Source organism: Rattus rattus, chromosome X (genome assembly GCF_011064425.1).
Source record: "Rattus rattus isolate New Zealand chromosome X, Rrattus_CSIRO_v1, whole genome shotgun sequence".
Classification (NCBI taxonomy): Eukaryota; Metazoa; Chordata; class Mammalia; order Rodentia; family Muridae; genus Rattus; species Rattus rattus.
The window spans coordinates 49493854-49516852 of NC_046172.1; the positions used below are offsets into that span (position 1 = coordinate 49493854).

A 22999-nucleotide genomic window follows, 5' to 3' on the forward strand; every position below is an offset into this window, starting at 1 on the left:
CAGTTTTTCCAGCTTTTCCCTAATTCAGCCACAGGTGTCAGCAGTTTCTGTCCATTGGTTCAATGCAAATATCTGCATCTGACTCTTTCAGCCGCTTTTTGGGTAGTTTGGAAGGCAGTCATGATAGGTTCCTTTTTATGAGTACTCCATACCCTCAGTAATGGTGTCAGGTCTTGAGGCCTTCTCATTGAGCTAGATTCCACTTTGGGCCTGTTGCTGGATTTCTTTTTCTCAGGCTCTTTTCCATTTCCATCCCTGCAGTTCTTTTAGACAATATATATATATATATATATATATTATGGGTCAGAGTTCGACTGTGGAATAGCAACCCCATTGCTCCTTTGAAACCCTGTATGTATTTCTGCTGGAAATGGGCTCTAAAAGTTCCCTCTCCCCACCGTAGGACATTTCATCCAAGGTACCTTCCTTTGAATACTAAGAGTCTCTCAACTTCCAGGTCTCTGGTACAACTGGAGGGTCCCCCCAACCTCCTACCTCCCAAGTTTTCCTGTTTCCATTTCTTCTGTGTGCTCTCAAGGATTCAGTCCTGTTCCCTCACCCAATACCAGATCATGTTCCCCTCTCCCTTACCCCGTCACCTTTCCTTCCCATGTACCTCCTTCACTCCCACATTGTGGTTGCTTTCTTCTCCTTTCCAAATGGGACTGAGTTATCCTCACATAGGCCCTTCAGCTTGTTGACCTATTTGAGTTCTGTGGTCTGTATCTTGGGTATTCTGCAATTCTTTTGGCTAATATCCACTTATTAATGAGAACATACTGTGCATGCCTTTTGAGATTGACTTACCTCACTCAGGATGTTATTTTCTAGTTACAGCCATTGGCCTACAAAACCCATGCTTACAAACAGGGTCCTACCATGACTACCCGTAAAATGGTCCAACAAGCAGCTGCACAAAGAATCAGATTCAGGTTTTAAACCCAAAAACTGGACAGAAGTTGTTGACCCCTATGGTTGAATAAGGGAAAAGCTGGAAGAAACTAAGGAGAAGGGCTTCCCTGTAGGAAGATCAGTACTCTCAATTAATCTGGACCCCTGAGATCCTTTAGACACACTGGACCACCAACCAGGCAGCATACACTAACAGATATGAGGCCTCCAACATATACACAACAGAGGACTGCCTGGTCTGGATTCAGTCAGAGATGATGAACCTAACCCTCAAGAGACTGCAGGCCCCACATGGACCCTAACCTGTCACATGGACCTGATGTGTCGAAATCCAAACAACTTAATACTAAAAAGAGTTGTAATCCTAATCAAAATGGCTGCTTGCACAAACAGCACAATTTGTTGTCTTTTTGGCCCCATTCCCATGTCATGGCAAGCACACGCAAAAGCTAGGATTTGTAATAAATCTCTTAGCTGATAACTACACTTTTTGGTCCCGAAAGCAGCTTGGGGCTGGATTCCTTTGCACAAATGGCTTTTAATATATGCTTGACCACCCAGGTCAACCTAGGCCATTTGGGTCTTGTAGCTAGTTCTTTGTCTTAGAGCTGCATCTCTGAAAGCCAGCCTCCCCAAAGTTAGACCTAAATCAAACTACTCACTACCATAACATAGCATCCGAGGGCAGTCTGAAACTACAAAACACAAGGGCCAGAAAGCCAGTTGAATGATGCTTTATTGTTGTAAACTGTGCTTGCCCTATCCAAAGAAGTTTCTTTTCCTGTCCTGGCATTGGTTGCAGTAGGTCTCCGGCTCCTCAAGGTACTTTGCCCACATGAACATAGCCTTTTGTTCACAAGGAATTTTGTCCACATTGGCAGACATGAACCACATCTTTCCTGCAACCTTGGCCACCTCCATCATTGACCAGTTTGAGTTCTCTTACTCAGCTTGGCATAGTGGTCCATGGAATAAAGCAAGAATGAGGAAGGGGGCTTCAAAGGTACACTTGTGTCACTATTTCTTCCCTTCTCTTTCTTGTGTAATTCATGATTTCTTCCTTGTACCTGAGCTTTGTTTCCTTGGATCGGGATTCGTACTTTGCATTTTTGTGCTTCAAGATGGATCTCCACTTTTCTGGACACTCTCTAGAGAATTCTTCAAAGTCATGGTAGGTGTTTGGCTGTTGCTCCTTCATTTGGTTTTTGAAGTTCAGCATAAAATGGATGTAAGAAAAGATATTCTCCTTGGGCCTTAGTTGGACTACTTTTTCCATGTTTATAAAAGCATGAATTCTGTTGCTGGATCCTGCTGATTTGGATAGCAGAGATTTCTGTCTCTTCACCCCAGGAGCAATCTAGAAAGTGCCCTACTTATGGTGAAGGTTTATCTCTGTGTGTGCCTCAACCAGGGCCTAGCCTTTTCAGTGCTGGTGGGCATTGTTGGCTCATAGAAGGCAAATAGTGATGTCATCCTTGAGCTGACCAATGGCAGCAAAGCTCAGTCATTTACAGGAAGCCCCATGCCCCTTTTTTTAAAAGATTTATTTATTATATATAAATACACTGTAGCTGTCTTAAGACATACCAGAAAAGGGCATCAGATATCATTACAAATTGCTGTGAGCAACTGTATGGAAGTTGGTATTTAAACTCAGGACCTCCAGAAGAACAGTCAGTGTTCTTAACCACTGAGCCAACTCTGCAGCCCCCAGATAGGTCCCCTAGTAGTTGGTTACTCCAAGGAATTTCTCTTTGCCTTTAAGGAACAATATAGGCTCATCTGAAACTTAATTAGAGTTGCTACTGGCCCTGGGACTCTGGTCCTGTATGGTCTCAGTGTGAGAGGTTGTGCCAAATTCTATAGAGACTAGATGCCATAGTAAAGGGGGATCCAAGGGGGTATAGAGCCCCTTTGAAGTGAAGAGGAGGGGGGATGAAGAACTCTGGGAGGGGAGGGAGATGGGGCAAAAAAATTAAGCATGTAATTATCAAAAAATCATTGTCCTTATGCTGGATTGATAATGCGTTGTAATGGCTAGGCTGAATTGTATGTATCTCCTTTATGTTTTCCTGTATGATATCATCTTTAATATATGGTTTTTTGAAGAGAGATTTATGTGATTGTTGTGTAGTTTTGAAGTACATTGTAGAAAACTCCAGGCACTATACATGCCAGGAGAGGACCCTATCTCTGAGTCATATCTCTAATCTTTATTAGACTAGTTCATAAGCAAATGCACTGATGTGGGAGATATGGAAGGCAGTTCTCAGCACAAACACACACACACACACACACACACACACACACACAAACACAAAAACAACTTGGACAATGTTTGCTTTCTCTACATGTAATCAGAGCCTGTGACCAATCAATCAAACCTTCCATGTATCCTATAATTTCTGTCCCATGATGTGTTTCCTTATTACAAATGAATGGACATCTGCCCCTCTCAACCATAAAGTTCAAACCTTAGCATGAGATATCAAGTAATTAACCTATTATAAAGAGATTATTCACCAGATCCTATGATATGTGCTTTCAAATCTCAGGCAAAAAATGCTCTCTTCTCCAAATTATGATGGTGTTTCCATCCCACTGTCAAAAACTGTGACCCAGAATAGTTTCTCTTTGATAGAACTGTGAGGATAAAAATCGAGAAACGCCTGAGGAAAGGGGATGTACAGAGTCAGACCAAAAGTGTGATCCAGCTCAAGGAGAAGTGTCAAGAACTGACACCATTACTGAGGCTATGGTGAATTCACAAAAAAGGGGATCTATCATGACTGTCCTCCAAAAGCCCTAAGAAGCAACTGAAAGAGTCAAATGCAGATATGTGCACCCAACCAATGGACTGAAGCTCCTGACCCCTGTGGTTGAATTAGGAGAAAGTTGGAAGAAGCTAAGTATTAAGACAACCCTGTAAGAGGACCAGGAGTCTCAATTAACCTGGATTCCTGATATCTCTCAAATACTAACACAGGAACCAGTCAGCATACACCAGGTGAGCTCTACAACTACTATCTCCACATTGAATTGCATTTTACCTAAGGTCCCTCATTTTGAGTCCTAAAAGTCTCTCAACTTCCAGGTCTCTGGTACATTCAAAAGAGCTCCCCCACCAAAAAAATCTCCTACCTCCTAAGGTTGCCTATTTCCATTCTTTCTGCTGTCACTCAGGGGCTTGCTTCAGTCCTGCTCCTACCCAGTACCTGATCCTCTTCCCCCACCCCCCTGTTTCCTGACCAGCAAGGTCCCTCACTCCCTCTCCACAACCTACACTGATTTCTTTCTTCTTCTTCCCAAGTGAGAGTTAGTTATCCTCACATGGGATATTCATCTTGTCAATCTTCTTGAATTCTGTGGATTGTATATATTTTTTGCTAATATCCACTTATTAGTGTGTATGTACAATGCACATACTATTAAGTCTCAATTACCTCTCTAGAATGACATTTTCTAGCTTAATTTCCCTGCAAAACTCATGCTTACACACAGGGCCCTACCATGACTGCCCTCAGAAAGGCCCAACAAGCAGCTGCTGAAAGACTCATATGTAGGTTTCACGCCCAACCAATGGTCAGAAACTGTTGATTCTGTGGCAATTAGAGAAAACTTGAAGAAACTGAGGGGGAGGGCAATCATGTGGGAAGACCAGTACTCTCAATTAACCTGGAACCCCAAGAACTCTCAGACAAACTGGACCACCAACCAGGCAGCATACACTAGCACGTATGAGGTACCCAACACATATAAGCAGAGAACTACCTGGTATGCATTTAGTCAGAGAAGATGAACCTAAACCTCAAGAGACTGGACGGCTCCCCCCATGGACCCTTACCTGTCACAAGAACCTGATATGTCAAAATCCAAACAACTTGACTCAAACCCAGAGTTGTAACCAAAATCAAAATTGCTGCCTGCACAGACAGCACCATTTGCTATCTTTTTGGCCTCATTCCCATGATATAGCAAGCCACAGCAAAAGCTAGAATTTGAATTAAGAAATCACTGAGCTGATCACAACACTTTTGGATCCCAAGAGCTACTGTGGAGCTGACTTCCAGTATGCAAATGACTTTTCACATGTGCTTGACCACCCACGTCAACTAAAGGCCATTTGTATCCTACAGCCACTTCCCTGTCTTAGAGCTGCCTCTCTGAAAGTCATTCTCCCCAAGGCTAGACCTGAATCACACCACTTAATACCATAGCACAGCATTCAATGGTAGTCTGTAAACACAGAACAACAGGGCCAGAAAGCCAGTTGAATGATGTTTTACTGTTGCAAACTGTGTTTTCCCTATCCCAAGAAGATCCTTTTTCTGCACTGGCATTGATGGCAGTATACCTCTCTTACCTCAAGGTACTTTGCCTGCTAAAAATTCCCTCTTCATAGGGAATTTTGTCCATATCAGCAGACATGGACCACATCTTTACTGCAGCCTTGGTCACATCCACCATTTTCTAGTTTGGCTTCTCTTCCTTCAGATGGGTAAAGTGGTACAGGGAAAAGACCAGGAATGACAATTGGTCTTTTGAGGTGCCTTTAAATCCCTTCCTTCCTTCTCTTCCTTGTATAATTCATCATTTTTCCATGTACCTGGCTTTGTGGAGATTTGCTAGGATTTCATACTTCTCATTTTCATGCTTCTGAGATATATCTCCATTTTTCTGGACACTTTCTAGAGAATTCTGCAAAATCATGGAAAGATGTTTGGCTGTTGCTTCTTCATTTGGTTTTTGAAATTCAGCACAAAATTGATGTAAAAATAAACATTCAAGTTGGGCCTCAGTTGGACTTCTTTTCCCATGTTTATAAAAGTATGAATTCTGTTGCAGGTTCCTGCTGATTTGGATAGCAGAAATTTCTGTCTCTTCACCCCAGGAGCAACTGAGAAAGTGACATACATATGGTGAAATTTTCTCTCTGTGTGTGCCTCAGCCAGGGCCTAGCCTTACCAGTGCTGGTGGGCATTGTTGTGTCAAAGAATGCAAATTGTGATGTCATCAATGAGCTGACCAATGGCAGCCAAGCTCAGTCATATACAGGTTGGCCCTCTTTTTTTAATTAAAAGACTTATTTATTTATAATATATAAGTACACTGTTGACGTCTTCAGAAACACCAGAAGAGGGCATCAGATGTCATTACAGATGGTTTGAGAAACCATATCGTGGCTGGAATTTCAAATCAGGACTTCCAGAAGGGCATTCATTGCTCTTAAACACTGAGCCAATTATCCTGTCACTAGATAGGTGCTCCTAGATGTTGGTTCCTCCAGGGACATTCTCTTATAACTCTAAGGAATAATAAAGGCTTATCTGAACCTTATGAGACTTGGTACTGGCCCTGGGAATATGACCTTGTCTGGTCTCAGTGAAAGAGTATGTACAAGTCCTGTAGAGACTTGATGCCATAGGGAAGGAGGATGCCTGGGTGTATATAGTTCTTTGTAGGAGAAGGGGAGATGGGATGCAGAACTTTGGCAGGGGCACTGGGGGCAAAAAATACGAAACATATATTGAAAAAAAATCATGGTCCCTGCTTTGGCTTGGTAATATATTATAATGACTAGGCTGAATTGTATGTATTTTCTGTATGTTTTCCTGTATGCTATATTTCTATGTATGGTTTCTTTGATTATAAATATTTGTGTGTTTGTTGTGTAGTTTGGAAGTACTGTGGAGGGAATGCCAAGCCCTATACATGCTAGGCAAGGACCCTTCAACTAACCTATGTGCATATCCCCCATTAGACATTAGAGTGGTTCATAAAGAAATGCACTGATGTGGGAAATGTAGAAGGAAGAAGAAATAGTATAGGCAATTTTCATCACACACACATTACACACACACACACACACACACACACACACACACACACACACACCGATACACACACACAACTTCACCAATATGTGCCAATATGTATTTGTGATCTGGGCCTGTGACCAATCAATAAAAACCTCCATGTATCATACAATTTCTGTCATATTATGTATTTCCTTACTACAAATTAAGGGATATTTACATCTCTCAACCATAAAATTCAAATTTCAGCATGAGATTTAAACTAACAACTTACACCATGATATGTGTTGTCAAATCCAAAACACAAATGCTGACTTATGCTGACTTCTACACAATATGATGAGTTTCCAACCCACATTCAGAAACTGTAACCCAGAATTGTTCCTCTATAAAAGAATTGCAGGGACAAACATGGAGAAAAGCAGGAATGAGGATGAGGGCTTCTGCGGTCCCTTTGAATCCCTCCTCCTTTTCTTCTTTCTCTTTCACGAGTAATTCATCATTTTTTCCATGTACCTGGCTTTTTGGAACTTTCCTAGGGCTCCATATTTCATACTTTTGTGATTTGAGATGGATCTCCATTTTTGTGGACACTCTCTAAAGAATTCTGTATGTCATGGTGTAGGGAGCTGCGACGTGCCACGCCTCAAAGATGGTGCTGGTTTCTGCCTTCCACCCTCTCAACGGTGAGCGCTTGCTCCTTGTAGTAAACAAGTACTTACTTGGCTATGCCTGCCTGGCCTGCTAGCTTCCTCATAGTGACAGCCTGTCTGCATGACCCACGTGGCACGTTGGGGTTGGTTGGCGTTGGGTACTTAAGTTGATGTGGGGTGTTCCCTGGAGTAGTAGAAGATTGTATCAAGATTCCTGAATAAACTGCTTGAAGAAGATCTCCTCTGGTCATGTCTTCCTTGCTGGTCTAGGTTGGGCACGGCATCATGGTAGGTGTTTGGCTGTTTCTCCTTCATTTGGTTTCTGAAATTCAGCATAAAATGGATGTAAGAAGACACATTCAACTTGGGCCTCAGTTGAACAACTTTTCCCATGTTTATAAAGGCATGAATTCTGTTGTTGGATCCTGCTGATTTGGATAGCAGAAATTTCTGTCTTTTCACCCCAGGAGCAATCTAGAAAGTGCCCTACTTATCGGTAAGTTTTCCCTCACTGAGTGTTTCAATCAGGGTTCAGTATTTTCAGTGCTGGTGGGAATTGTTGTGTCAAAGTGTGATGTCATTCTTAAGCTGACCAATGGCAGCCAAGCTCATTCATTTACAGGTAGGCCCTCTTTTATTTTAAGGTTTACTTATTTAAAATACAGAAGTTCACTGTAGGTGTCTTCAGACACACCATAAGAGGCCATCAGATCTCATTACAGATGGTAGTGAGCCACCATATGGTGGCTGGTATTTGAAAAATCAGGACTTCTAGAAGAGCAAACAGTGCTCTTAACCACTGAGCCAATTGTCCTGTCCCCAGGTAGGCTCTCCTAAGTGTTTCTTTCACCAGGGCTTTTCTCTTTTGCATCTAAGGAACAGTAAAGACTTATCTGAACATTATTAGAGTTGCTACTGACCCTGGGAATCTGACTGTGTCTGGTCTCATTTGGAGAGAATGTCCAAATCCTGTACAAACTTGATGCCATAAGGAAGGGGGACGCTTGGTTGTATAGAGCCCTTTACAGGAGAAGGGGAGATGGGATGAAGAACTCTGGCAGGGGAACTGGGGGCAGAAAATATGAAGAATGTATTGAAAAAACATTATGGTCCTTGTGCTGGCTTGGTAATACATTATAACGACTAGTCTGAATTGTATGTATTTCCTGTATGCTATCATTTCTATGTATGGTTTCTTTGATTATAAATATTTGTGTGTTTGTTTTTTGAAGTTTGAAAGTACTGGGGAGGGAATGCCAAGCCCTATATAGGCTAGGCAAGGACCCTTCCACTAAGCTATATCTATATCCCCCAGTAGAGTGGTTCATAAACAAATACACTGAACTGGGAAATTAGGAAGGCAAAAGGAAGATTTTTGGCAATTTTCAGCATACACACACACACACACACACACACACACACACACACACACACAAAACTTGGCCCATATGTGCTGACTCTACTTGTTATCTAAGCTTGTGACTGATCAATAAAAACCTCCATGTATCCTACAAATTCTGTCACATGATGTGTTTTCTTACTCCAAATTATGGGACATCTGCCCCTTGAAAGCATGAAATTCAAATTTTAGCATTAGATATCAAGTAACTAGCTTACTGTACACCATTGTTCACCAGCTTCTATGATATGGGCTGTCAAATCCCAGGCACAAATGCTCTTTTCTCCACAGTGTCATGGGGTTTCCATTCCACAGTCAAAAACTGTGACCCAGAATTGTTCTGGTTTGAAAGAATTGCAGTGACAAAAATGGAGAAAAGAGTGAAAAAAGGATGTACAGAGTTAGGCCCAAAGTGGGAACCAATTCAAGGGGAAACCCAAGGCCCGACACTGTTACTGATGCTATGTTGCCTTCAAAAAAGGGAATCTATCATGATTGCCCTACAAAATTACCAACAAGGAGCTGAAAGAGTCAGATCCAGATTTGTGCATCCAACCAATGGACTGAAACTGTTTACCATTGTGGTTGAATTAAGGAAAAGGAGGGGAAAGCTGAGGAGGAGAGAAAACCTGTAAAAGGACCCGGGGTCTCAATTAACCTGGATTCCTGATATCTCTCATATACTAGAACAGGAACCAGTCAGCATATACCAGGTAGGCTCTACAAGTACTGTCTCCCCACTGAATGGCATTTCATCTAAGGCCTCTCCCTTTGAGTCCTAAATATCTCTTGCCTCCCTGGTATCTGTTACATTCAAAAGAGCACCCCCAACTACATCTCCTACCTCTTGAGGTTGCCTATTTCCATTCTTTCTGCTGTCCCTCAAGGCTTCGGTCCTGTTACCCTTCCAACAATTTTATCCTCTTCTCCCAGGACTCTCTTTATTTACCTGCCAGGACCCTCCTTCCCTCTCCACACATTACACTCTGTTTGTTTTCTTCTTTCTTTCAAGTGGGATTTAGGTATCCTCACTTGGGACATTCACCTTATTAATTTCCTTGAATTCTGTGGATTGTACCCTGGGTAGTCTGTATTTTATTTTTTGCTAATATCCACTGATAAGAATGTATGTGCCATGCATGTTCTTCTGGGTCTGAGTTAACTCATTAGGATGCTATATTTTAGCTCCATTCATTTACCTGCAAAATTAATGCTTAAACAAAGGAGCCTACAATGACTGCCCTCAGAAAGGCCCAACAAGCAGCTGCTGAAATATTTAGATGCAGGTTTTTACACCCAACCAATGGACAGAAAATTTTGACCCCTGTGGTTGAATTAGGGAAAAGCTTGAAAAAAAACTGAGGAAGAGGGTAACTCTGTAGAAAGTCCAGTACTCTCAGTTAACCAGGATCCCCAAGAATTCTTGGACACACTGGACCACCAACCAGGCAGCATATACTAGCAGATATGAGGCCACCAACACATATACAGGAGAAGCCTGCCTGGTCTGGGTTTAGTCAGAGAAGAAGAAACTAATCCTCAAGAGCCTTGAGGCCCCACATGGACCCTAACCTGTCACAAGAATCTAATATGTCAAAATCCAAACAACTTTACCCAAACCCAGGGTGGTAATCAAAATCAAAATGACTGCCTATACAGTCAGCACAATTTGCTTTCTTTTTGATCCAAATCCCATTTGATGGCAAGCCACAGCAAAAGCTAGGATTTGAATTAAGAAATCTCTGTGCTGGTCACAATACTTTTTGGTCCCAAAAGCTATTGTGCAGCTCAGTCCCAGTATGCATGTGACTTTTCACATGTGCTTGACTACCAGTTCAATCAAAGGCCATTTGAGTCCTGCAGCCACTTCCCTGTCTTAGAGCTGCCTCTCTAAAAGCCAGCTCTCCAAGTCTATACTTGAATCAAACCACTCACAAGCATAGCATAACATTCAAGGGTAGTCTGAAAATAAAAAAACCACAAGTGCCAGAAAGCCAGTTGAATGATATTTTATTTTTTCAAACTGTGCTTGTCCTATCCTAAGATGTTTCTCTTTCTGCCCTGGCATTGGGAGCCAGTAGGCCTCCCATCCTCAAGGATCTTTACCTGCATTAGCACAGCTTCGTCTTTATAGGAAATTTTGTCCATATGAACAGAGATGGACCACATCTTTCCTGCAGCCTTGGCCGCCTCAACCACCCTCCAGTTTGGGGTCTCTTCCTCTTCTGAGCTAAGTTGTCCAGGAGACAAGCAGGAATGAGGATGAGGGCTTCTGTGGTCCCTTTGCATCCCTCCTTCTTTTCTTCCTTGTTTCATGTACCCATCCTTTCTTCCTTGTACCTGGCTTTGTGGAGCTGTGGTAGGCCATTTTATTTCCATTTTTACGCTTGGAGATGGATCCCATTTTTTCTGAACACTTTCTAGAGAATTCTGCAAAAGTCATGGTCAGTGTTTGGCTGTACCTTCATTTGGTTTCTGAAATGAATGTGAAGAGACATTCTTTTGGGCCTCAGATGAACTTCTTTTCCTATGTTTATAAAAGCCTGGATTCTGTTGCTGGATCCTGCTGATTTGGATAGCACAGGTGTCTGCTTCACCCCAAGGGCAATCTAGAAATTATTCTACCATTGTGAAATTTTCTCTCTGTGTGTGCCTTAGCCAGGGCCCAGGCTTTTCAGTTCTTGTGGGCATTGTTGTTTCAAAGAGTGCAAATTTTGATGTCATCCCTGAGCTGATCAATGACAGCCAAGCTCAGTCATTTACTGGTATGCACCCCTCCCCCTTTTTTAAAAGATGTATATATTTAATATATATATATATATATATATATATATATATATATATACATACACTGTAGATGTCTTCAGACACACCAGAGAGGGCATCAGATCTCATTAGAGATATTTGTTAGCCACCATATGGTGCCTAAGTTTTGAAATCAGGACTTTCAAAAGAGCAGTCAGTGCTCTTAACTACTGAACCAATTCTCCTGGCCCCAGGTAGGACCTTCTTAGGTGCTGGACTCTTCTGTCTCTAAGGAACAATAAAGGCTTATAAGAACTTTATTTGAGATACTGGTGGACCTCGGAATCTGACACTGTTTGGACTCAATTGGAGAGAATGTCCAAATCTTGTAGTGACTCAATGCCATATGGAAGGGGGAAGCCTGGGTGTATAGAGAACTTTCTAGGAGAAGGGCAAGAAGGATGAAGAACTTAGGCAGGGGGACTGGGGGCAAAAAATGTAAAGCATGTATTGATTAAAACAACATGGCCCCTGTACTGACTTGTTAAAACATTGTAATGACTAGGCTGAATTATACATATTTCCTGTATGTTTTCCTGTATGATCTCCCCTTTCCTGTACAGTTTTCTGATTATAAATATTTGTGTGTTTGTTGTGTAGTTTTGAACTACTGGCAAGAAATATTCAAAGCCTATACATGCTAGGCAAAGACCCTTCAACTAAGCTATATCTCTATTCTTCATTAGAGTGGTTCATAAACACATGCCCTAAAGTAGGAAATTTGGAAGGCAGAAGGAACACTATAGGCAATTTTAAGCAAACAGAGACAGATACAGACACAGACACAGACACAGACACACACACACACAGACACACACACACACACACACACACACACGCATGCACACATAAAACTTGGCCAATATGTGCTGATTCTACTTGTTATCTGAGCCTGTGACTCGTCAATAAATACCTCCATATATCCTACAGTTTCTATCACACGATTTGCTTCCTTACTACAAACTAAGGGACATCTGCCCCTCTCAACCATAAAATTCAAATTTCAGAATGAGATATCAAGTAACTAACTTACTGTATACCATTTTTTACCATCTCCTATGATATGTGCTGTCAAATTCCAAGCACAAATGCTCTCCTCTCCACAATGTCATGACATTTCCACCCCACAGTCAAAAACTGTGACCTAAAATTGTTCCTCTTTGAAAGAACTGCAGGGAAAAAAATGTAGAAAAGCCTAAGAAAAGGATGTACAGAGTCAGGTCCAAAGAGGAATCCAGCTCAAGGGGAAGCCCCAAGACCAGACACAATCACCAAGGCTGATTTCCAAGGCTATACTTCAGCCTTCCACAAAAAGGATTTATCATGATTGGCGCCTCAAATGTCCCACCAAGCAGCTAAAGAGTCAGATGCAGATATGTACATCCAACCAATGGATGAAGCTGTGACCCATATGTGAATTAGGGACATGCTGGAGGGAACCAAGGAGGAGGGCAAATTTTAGGAACAGCAGTAGTCACAATTAACCTGGACTCCCGATATCACTCAAACACTGGAAAAGGAACCAGTCAGCATACACCACATAGGCTCTACAAATACTGTCTCCCCACTGAATGGCATTTCATCCAAGGCCCCTCCCACTGAGTCCTGAAAAACTCTAAACTCCCAAGGTCCTTGCATATTTAAAGGCCCCTTTCCCTGCTCCATCTCAAACCTCCCAAGGTTGCCTGTTTCCATTCTTTCTGCTGTCCCTCAAAGCTTCAGTTCTGCTCCACCCCAGTAATTGATCCTATTCCCCGAACCCCTGTCTCCTTACAAGCTGGGTCCTTCCCACCCTTTTTATGCCCTACACTGTGAGTGCTTCCTTCTTCATCCAAAGTCTGATTTAGGTATACCTCTACTTGGGACATCTACTTTTGCTTCCTCGAATTTGTGATTATATCCCGGGGTAGTGTGTGTGTGTGTGTGTGTGTGTGTGTGTGTGGTAGGTGTGTATTAGCATACATGCTAATATCTACCGATTAGGCAAAATAACCATGCATGTTTTTTGAGTCCAAAGACTACCAAGATGATATTTGGTAGATCCATGTATTTGCTAGGAAAATTACGGCCAGCAATATTAAGGGCCTACCATGATCAAGCCCTGAAGGAAATTCAAGATGCACATGAAAGAGTCCAATGCAGGTTTTTACACCCAAGCAATGGACAGAAATTGTTGGCCCCGTGGTTGAATTTGAGAAAAGCTGGAAAAAACTGAGGAGGAGGGCAACCCTGTAGGAAGATCAGTACTCTCAATAAACTTGGATCACCAAGATTTCAAAGACACACTTGACAACAAACAAGGCAGCATATACTAGAAGATATGAGAACACCCAACACATATAAAGCAGAAGATTGCCTGGTCTGGGTTTAATCAAAGAAGATGAACCTAACACTCAAGAGCCTTGAGGCCCCACATGGACCCTAACCTGTCACAAGAACTTGATGTGTCAAAATATAAACAACTTGATCCCACAGAGTTATAATCAAAATAAAAATGGCTGCCTGCACAGACAACATAATTTGCTGTCTTTTAGCCCCATTCTCATAAGATGGCAAACCACCACAAAAGATAATATTTGTACTACGGAATCTGAGCTGATCCCAATATTTTAGTCCCAAAAGCAACTGTGAAGCTGGCTCCCAGTAAGGAAATAGTTTTTAACATGTGCTTGACCACATAGGTCAACCAAAGGCCATTTGGGTCCTCCAGCGATTTCCTTGTTTTAGAGCTGTCTCTCTGAAAGTCAGCCTGCCCAAAGGTAGACCTGAATCTTACCACTCAAAACCATAGCATAATAGCATCCAAGGGCAGTCTGAAAGTACAAAATGCCAGGTCCAGAAAGCCAGTGGAATGATGATTTCATTTTATAAACTGTGCTTGCCCTATCGCAAGAAATTTCTCTTTCTGCCCTGGCATTGGTGGCAGAATGCCTTCCATGTCTCAAGGTACTTTTCATGCATAAGTGCAGCCTTCACTCCATAGGGAATTTTGTCCAAAACAGAAGACATGGACCACATCTTTCTTTCAGCCTTGGACACCTCCACCACTGTCCATTTTGGGTTCTCCTCCTTCAGCTGGGCAACATGGTCCAGGGAGAAGTGCAGCAATGAGGATGGGGGCTTCTGAGGTGCCTTTGCATACCTCCTCCTTTTCTTCCTTCTCTTTTATGTGTAATTCATCATTTCTTCATTGTACCTGGCCTTGTGGAGCTTTATTAGGGCTATATACTTTGAATTTTCTTGCTTTGAGATGGATCTCTATATTTCTGTAGTCATTCTAGAGATTTCTGAAAATAAAAACCTCATTTGGTTTCTTAAATTCTGCAGAACATGGATGTAAGAAGTAATATTCAACTAGGGCCTCAGTAGGATTTCTTTTCCCAAGTTTATAAAAGCATGAATTCTGTGGCTGAATCCTGCTGATTTGGATAGCAGAGATTTCTGTCTCCTCAACCCAGTAGCAATCTAGAAGTGCCCTAACTATGGTGAAGTTTTCTCTCTGTGTGTGCCTCAGCCAGGGACCAGGCTTGTCAGTGATGGTGGGTATTGTTGGGTCAAAGAAAGCAAATTGTGATGTCATCCCTGAAATGACCAATTGCAGTCAAGCTCAATCATTTACAGGGAGGCCATCTTTTTTTTTTTTTTTTAAGATTATTTACTTACGATATATAAATACTCTGTAGCTGCCTTCAGACACACTGGAAGAGGGCATCAGATCTCATGACATATGGTTGTGAGCCACCATATGGTGGCTGGGATGTGAAATCAGGAAATCCAGAAGATCAGTCAGAGTCAACCACTGAGCCAATTCTCCAGCACCCAGGCAGGACCTGCTAGTCATTATTTTCTCCATAAACTCTCTATTTTGCATCTAAGGAACAATAAAGGCTTATGTTGACCTTATTAGACTTCTACTTGCCATGGGAATCTGGCTCTGACTGGTCTCAATGGGAGAGGATGTCAAAATCTTGTAGAGATTTGATCCCATAGAGAAAAGGGATGCCTGGGTATATAGAGCCCTTTCCTGGAGAAGGGGAGGGGGGATGAAGAACTCTGGCAGGGGGCCTGGGGACAAAATTATATGAGGCATGGTGATCAAAGCATTAAGGCTCCTGTGCTGGGTTGGTACTATATTGTGATGATTAGGCTTAATTTTATGTCCTGTATGTTTTCCTGTGTGATATCCTTCCTTTGTATGGATTCTTTGATTATAAATATTTGTGTATTTGTTGTGTAGTTTGGAAGTACTGGGGAGGAAATGCCAACCCCTATACCTGCTAGACAAGGATCCTTCCACTACATAATAGTTCTATCTGACATTAGGGTGGTTTATAAACAAAAACACTGAAGTGAGAAATTTGGAAGATATAAGGAACAATATAGGCAATTTTCAGCACCACACACCCACACACACACATGCAGAGACAAACACACACTCACAAACAACATGGCCCATATGTGCCAAATACTTGTGATCTGAGCCTGTGACCGATCAATAAAAACCTCCATGTATCATACAATTTCTGTCATATGATGTGTTTCCTTACCAAAAATTAAGGAATATCTTTCCCTCTCAACCATAGGATTCAAATTTCAGCATGAGATATCAAGAAACTAACTTACTCTATACCAATGTTTGCCAACATCTATGATATGTGCTGTCAAAATCAAGGCACAAATACTCTCTTCTCCACAATGCGATGGGTTTTCCATCCTACAGTCAAAAACTATAGTCAAAACAGAAGGTTTGAAAGAACTCCAGGGACAAAAATGGCAAAAAGCCTGAGGACAAGGATGTACAGAATCCGGCCCAAAGTGGGATTCAGCTCATGGGGAATCCCCAAGGCCTAATACCATAACTGAGGTTATGATGCCTTCACAGAAAGTGGTTCTATCAAGATTGCCCTCCAAAAGCCACAATGAGCAGCTGACAGAATCAGATGCAGATAGGTGCATACAACCAGTGAACTGAAGATGTTGATCCCTGTGGTTGAATTATGGAAAAGCTGAAAGGAACTGAGGAGGAAGGCAACCTTGTAGGAGGACCAGTCGATTCAATTAACCTGGACTCTGAGATCTCTCAAGCACTGGAACACTAACGAGGCAGCATACACCAGGTAGGCTGTACAAGTACAATCTCCCCAGTGAGTGGCATTTCATTTAATGTCTTTCTCTTTGAGTCCTGAAAGTCTCCCCCCTCTCAGGTCTCTGGTACATTATTGAGGCACACCCCCCTCACCTCCAACCTCCTGAAATTTCCTGTTTCCATCCTTTCTGCTGTCCCTAAAGGCTCCAGTCCTGCTCCTCCAGGATACCTGATCCTCTTCCCATACTCCCATGTCTCCTTACCAGTCAGATCCCTGCCTCTTGAAAACCTACACTGTGATTGCTTTCTTCTTCATCCAACGTGGAATTTAGGTATCCTTACTTGGGACCTTCACTTTGTTAACCTTGAAATCTGTGGATAGTATCCTGGTTACTCTGTATTTCCTTTTGGCAAATAACCATTTATTAGTGTGTATGTTCCAAGCATGTTTTTTGTCTGAGTTTTCTTGCTAGGATATTATTTTCTAACTCCAACCATTTGCCTGCAAAACTCATGCTTACATACAGGGGCCTACCATGACTACCCTTGGAAAAGCCAAACAAGCAGCTGCTGAAAGAGTCAGATGCAGGTTTTTAAACCCAACCAATGGACAGAAATTGATGACCACTCTGGTTGAATTAGGGAAAAGATGGAAGAAACTGAGGAGGGCAACAATGTAGGAAGACAGGTACTCTCAATTAATCTGGATCCCCAAGATTTCAAAGACATATTTGGCCACCAACGCAGCATATACTAGCAGATAAGGGACCTGAACACATATACAACAGAGCACTGTATGGTTTGGGTTTAGTCAGAAAAGATGAACCTAACCCTCAAGAGACTGGAGGCCCCACATGGACCCTAATCTGTCACAAGAACCTGATGTGTCAAAATCCAAACACCTTGACCACAAACCCAGAATTGTAATCAAAATCAAAATAGCTGTCTGCACAGACAGCATAAATTGCTGTAATTTTGACCCCATTCTCAGGAGATGGCAAACCACAGCAAATGCTAGGATTTGTACTAAGATATCTCTGAGGTAGATAAAATACTTTTAGGTCCCAAAAACAACTGTAGAGCTGGCTCCCAGTACGCAAATTGTTTTTCACCCATGCTTGACCAACCAGGTCAACCAGAGACCATTTGGTCCTGCAGTCAGTTCCCTGTCTTAGACCAGCCTCTGAAAGCGACTCTCCTCAAGGCTAGAATGAATCCAACCACTTACAATCATAGTTTGTATCCAATGGCAGTCTGAAAATACAAATCACCGGGGCCAGAAAGCTGGTTGAATGATGTTTTATTGTTGTAAATTGTGCTTGACATATCCCAAGAAATTTTTTTCTGCCCTGGCATAGATGGCTGCAGGCATTCCATGGCCTATGAGGCCTCAAGGTACTTTGCCTGTATAAGCACAGCCTCCTCTTCATAGGGACTTTTCTCCATAACAGCAGACATGGACCACATCTTTCCTTCATCACTGGACTCCTCTACCACTGTCCATTTTGGGTTCTCTTCCATCAGCTGAGTAATGTGGTCCAGGGAGAAGGGCAGCAATGAGGATGTGGGCTTTTGAGGTGCTGTTTTGTAACTCCTTGTTTTCTTCCTTCTCTTTAAAGTGTAATTCATCATGTCCTCATCGTACCTGGCTTTGTGGAGCTTTGGTAGCTCTACATACTTTGAATTCTCTTTCTTTGAAGTAGATCTCCATATTTCTCAACACTTTCTAGAGAATTCTCCAGTTATGTTAGGTGTTTGGCTGTTGCTCCTTCATATGTTTTCTGAAATATCGCATAAAAATTTTTGTAAGAAGAAATACTTACCTTGGTCCTCAGTTGGACTTCTTTTCCCATGTTTCAAAAAGGATGAAATCTGTTGCTGGATCCTGTTGATTTGTATAACAGAGATTTCTGTCTCTTCACCCCAGTAGCAATCTAGAAGTGCCCTAACTATGGTGAAGTTTTCTCTTCGTGTGTGCCTCAGCCAGGGTCCAAGCTTGTCAGTGCTGGTGGGTATTGTTGGGTCAAAGAAGGCACATTGTGATGTCATCCCTGAAATGACCAATAGAATCCAAGCTCAATCATTTACAGGTTGGCCCTAAGTTTTTTAAAGATTTATTTACTTATAATATATATTTACACTGTAGCTGTCTTCAGACACACTAGAAAAGAGCATCAGATCTCATTACAGATAGTTGTGAGCCACTATATGATGGCTAGGATGTGAAATCAGTAAATCCAGAAGAGCAGCCAGTGTTCCTAACCACTGAGCCAATTCTCCAGTATCCAGGTAGACCCTCCTAGTCATTAGTTTCTTCAGCAACTCTCTCTTTTGCCTGTAACAAGTAACAAAGGCTTATCAGGACCTTTTTAGAGTTGCATATCACCCTAGGAATGAGGCCCTGACTAGTCTCAGTGGGAGAGGATGTCCAAATCCTGAAGAAACTTCATTCCATTGGGAAGGGGGATGCTAATTGTAATGACTAAGCTGAATTGTATGTATTTCCTGCATAATTTCCTATATGATATCCTTCATTTGTATGGTTTATTTGATTATAAATATTTGTGTGCTTGTTGTGTGGTTTTGAAGTACTGGGGAGGAAACATCAAGCCCTGTACATACTAAGCAAGGACCCTTACACTAAGCCATATATCTATCCCCCATTAGAGTGCTTCATAAACAAATGCACTGACTTGGGAAATTTGAAAGGCAGAAGGAACACTATGGCAATTTAAACACACACATACGAACACACACACACACAGATACAAATATACACACATACAACATTTCCCATATGTGCTGACTATCTGTGATCTGAGTGTGTGACTGATCAAATAAAATCTCCATGTGTCTTACAATTCCTGTCACATTATGTGTTTCCTTACTACAAATTAAGGGACATCTGCCCCTCTCAATTATAAAATTCAAATTTCACCATGATATATTAAGTAACTAACTACTGTACACCACTGTTCACCATCTTCTATGATATGTACTGATAAATACCAGACACAAATCCTCTCTTCTCCACAATGTCATGGGGTTTCAATACCACAGTTAAAAACTGTGAACTAGAATGGATCTTGTAGAAAGAAACTTCAGGGACAAAAATGGAGAAAAGCCGAGGAAAAGGATGCAGAATCAGCCCAAAGTGGGATCAAGCTCAGGATTCTCCAGACCTGACACCATTACTGAGAGGCTATGGTGCCTTCACAGGAAGGGATTGCCCTCTAAAAGCCACAGCAAGCAGCTCACAGGGTCAGATGCAGATAGGGGCATCCAACCAATGAACTGAGGATGCTGATCAATGTAATTGAATTAGGGAAAAGCTGCCAGGAACTGAGAAGGAGGGCAACGTTTAGGAAAACCAGTAGTTATAATTTACATGGACTCTGAGATCTCTCAAACACTGGAAAACTAACCAGGCAGCATACACTATGTAGTCTCTACATGTACTCTCTCCCCATTGAATGGCACTTCATCAAATATCATTCCCTTTGAGTCCTGAAAGTCTCTCACCTACCACGTATCTGGTACATTCTCAAACCACCCCCCCTTATGTCTAACATCCTGAGTTTGCCTGTTTCCATTCTTTCTGCTGTCCCTCAAAACTTCAGTCCTGCTCCCCCCTAATACCTGATCCTCTTCCCCCACCACCCTGTCTCCTTACCAGCCATGTCCCTCCACCCTCTCCACAAAATACAGTGTGATTTCCTTCTTCTTCCTCCTGTGATTGTTTTAGGTGTCCTTACTTCGGACCTTCATTTTGCTAAGCTTCTTAAATTCTGTGGATTGTATCCTAGGTATTCTCTATTTTTTGTGGCTAATATCCATTTATTAGTGTGTACGTAACATGCATGTTCTTTTGAGTCTGTGATGCCTCACTAGGATGACATTTTCTAGGTCCATCTATTTGCCTGTAAACCTCATGCTTACACACAGGGGCCTAACATGACTGCCCTTAGAAAGGCACAACAAGCAACTGCTGAAAGAGTCAAATGCAGGTTTTTATACCCAACGAATGGACAGAAATTGTTGACCCCTGTAGTTGAGTTAGGTTAAAGCTGAAAGAAATTGAGGAGGTGGGCAACCTTGTGGGAAGACCAGGACTCTTAATTAACCTGGATCCCCAAGATTTCAAAGACATACTTGACCAATAACCAGACAGCATATACGAGCAGGTGTGAGGCCCCCAACAAATATACAGCAGATGACTGCCTGGTCTGGGTTTAGTCAGAGAAGTTGACCCTACCCTTCGAGAGCCTTGAGGCCCCACATGGACCCTAACTTGTCACAAGAACCTGATGTGTCAAATCCAAACAACTTGATCCCAAACCCAAAGTTATTAATCAAAATCAAAATGGCTGCCTGCACAGAAAACACAATTTGCTGTTTTTTTGGCCCCATTCCCATGAGATGGCAAACAAGAGCAAAAGCTAGGATTTGTATTAAGAAATATCTGAGCTATTCAAAACACATGTTGATCCCAAAAGCAACTGTGGAGCTGGCTCCCAGTATGCAAATTGTTTTCATATGTGCTTAACGACCCTGGTCAACCAAAGACCATTTGTGTGCTATAGCCAGTTCCCTGTCTTAGATCTACCTCTCTGAAAATCAGCAACCCCAAGGCTAGACTTGAATCAAGCCATTCACAATCATAGCACAGCATCCAATGACAGTCTGAAACTACAACTCACCAGGGCCTGAAAGCCAGTTGAATGTTGTTTTATTGTTAGAAATTGTTCTTGGTCTGTCCCAAGAAATTTTTCTTTCTGCCCTGGCATTGGTGACAATAGGCTCACCCCTGCTTGATGTACTTTGGCCTGCATAAGCACAGCCTCTTTTTTTCGTGAATTTTGTCCATATCTGGCAGACATGGACCAAATATTTCCTGCAGCCTTGGTCACCTCCACCACTCTCTAGTTTGGTTTTACTTCTTTCAGCTGGGCTAAGTGGTCCAGGAGAAGGGCAATAATGAGGATGGTGCCTTCCGAGGTGCATTTGCATACATCCTCCTTTTCTTCCATCTCTTTCATGTGCAATTCATTATTTCTTCCTTGTACCTGGCTTTGTGGAGCTTGCTAGGGCTTCATACTTTGAATTTTCTTGCTTCAAGATGGATCTCCTTATTTCTGGACACTTTCTAGAGAATTCTGAAAAGTCATGGTAGGTGTTTGATTGTTGCTTCTTCATTTGGTTTCTGAAATTCACCACAAAATATATGTAAGATAAAACACTCACTTTGGGCCTCAGTTGGACTTCTTTTCCCATGTTTATAAAGGCATGAATTCTGTTGCTGGATCCTGCTGATTTGGACAGCAGAGATTTCTGTCTCTTCACCCCAGGAGCAATCTAGAAAGTGCCCTATTATGGGTAATTTTTCTCTCTGTGTGTGCCTCAGCCAGGGCCCAGCTTTTTCAGTGCTGGTTGGTATTGTTGGGTCAAAGAAGGCAAATTGTGATGTCATCCCTGAGCTGACCAATTAATTGCAGCCAAGCTCAATCATTTAAAGTTATGCCCTCTTTTTAAAAAAAATTATTTATTATATATAAGTACACTGTAGCTGTCTTCAGACACACCAGAATAGGCATCATATCCATTACAGATTGTTATGAGCTTCCATATCATGGCTTGGATGTGAAATCAGGAAATCCAGAAGAGCTGTCAGTGTTCTTAACCACTGAGAAAATTTTCCAGTGCCAAAGTAGGCCCTCCTAGTGCTTGGTGTCTCCAGGATCTCTCTCTCTCTCTCTCTCTCTCTCTCTCTCTCTCTCTCTCTCTCTCTCTCTCTCTCTCACACACACACACACACACACACACACACACACACACTTTGCCTCTAAGGAACAATGACAGCTTACCTGAACATTATTAGAGTTGCTACTGGCTCTGTGAATCTGACCCTGTTTGGCCTTAGTGGGAGAGGGTGTCCAAGTCCTGTAGAGAATGGAAGCCACAGGGAAGGGAGTTGCCTGGGTGTATAGAGACCATTTCAGTAGAAGGGGAAGGGAATGAAGATCTCTGTGAGGGGGATTTAGGACAAAAAATTATTCATGTAATGATAAAAAATCATGGCCCCATGTGCTTGCTTGATAATGCATTGTAATTGCTAGGCTGAATTTTATGTATTTCCTGTATGTTTTTCTTTATGTACTCCCTTATTCTGTATTGTTTTTTGATTAGAAAGTTTTGTGTTTTTATTGTGTAGTTTTGAAATACTGTGATGGGGTATTACAGGCCCTAAACATGTTGGGCAATGACCCTTCCACTGGGGATATCTGGAAAGGGGATAGCATTTGAATAGTAAATAAATATATTACCCAAT

At 42.1% G+C, this 22999-nt stretch overlaps 1 pseudogene; it reads right to left on the bottom strand.

Annotated features, from left to right (window-relative positions):
- Window positions 1–1671: 1671 nt before the first annotated feature.
- LOC116887883 lies at window positions 1672–2188 on the bottom strand (annotated as a pseudogene).
- Window positions 2189–22999: the final 20811 nt, after the last annotated feature.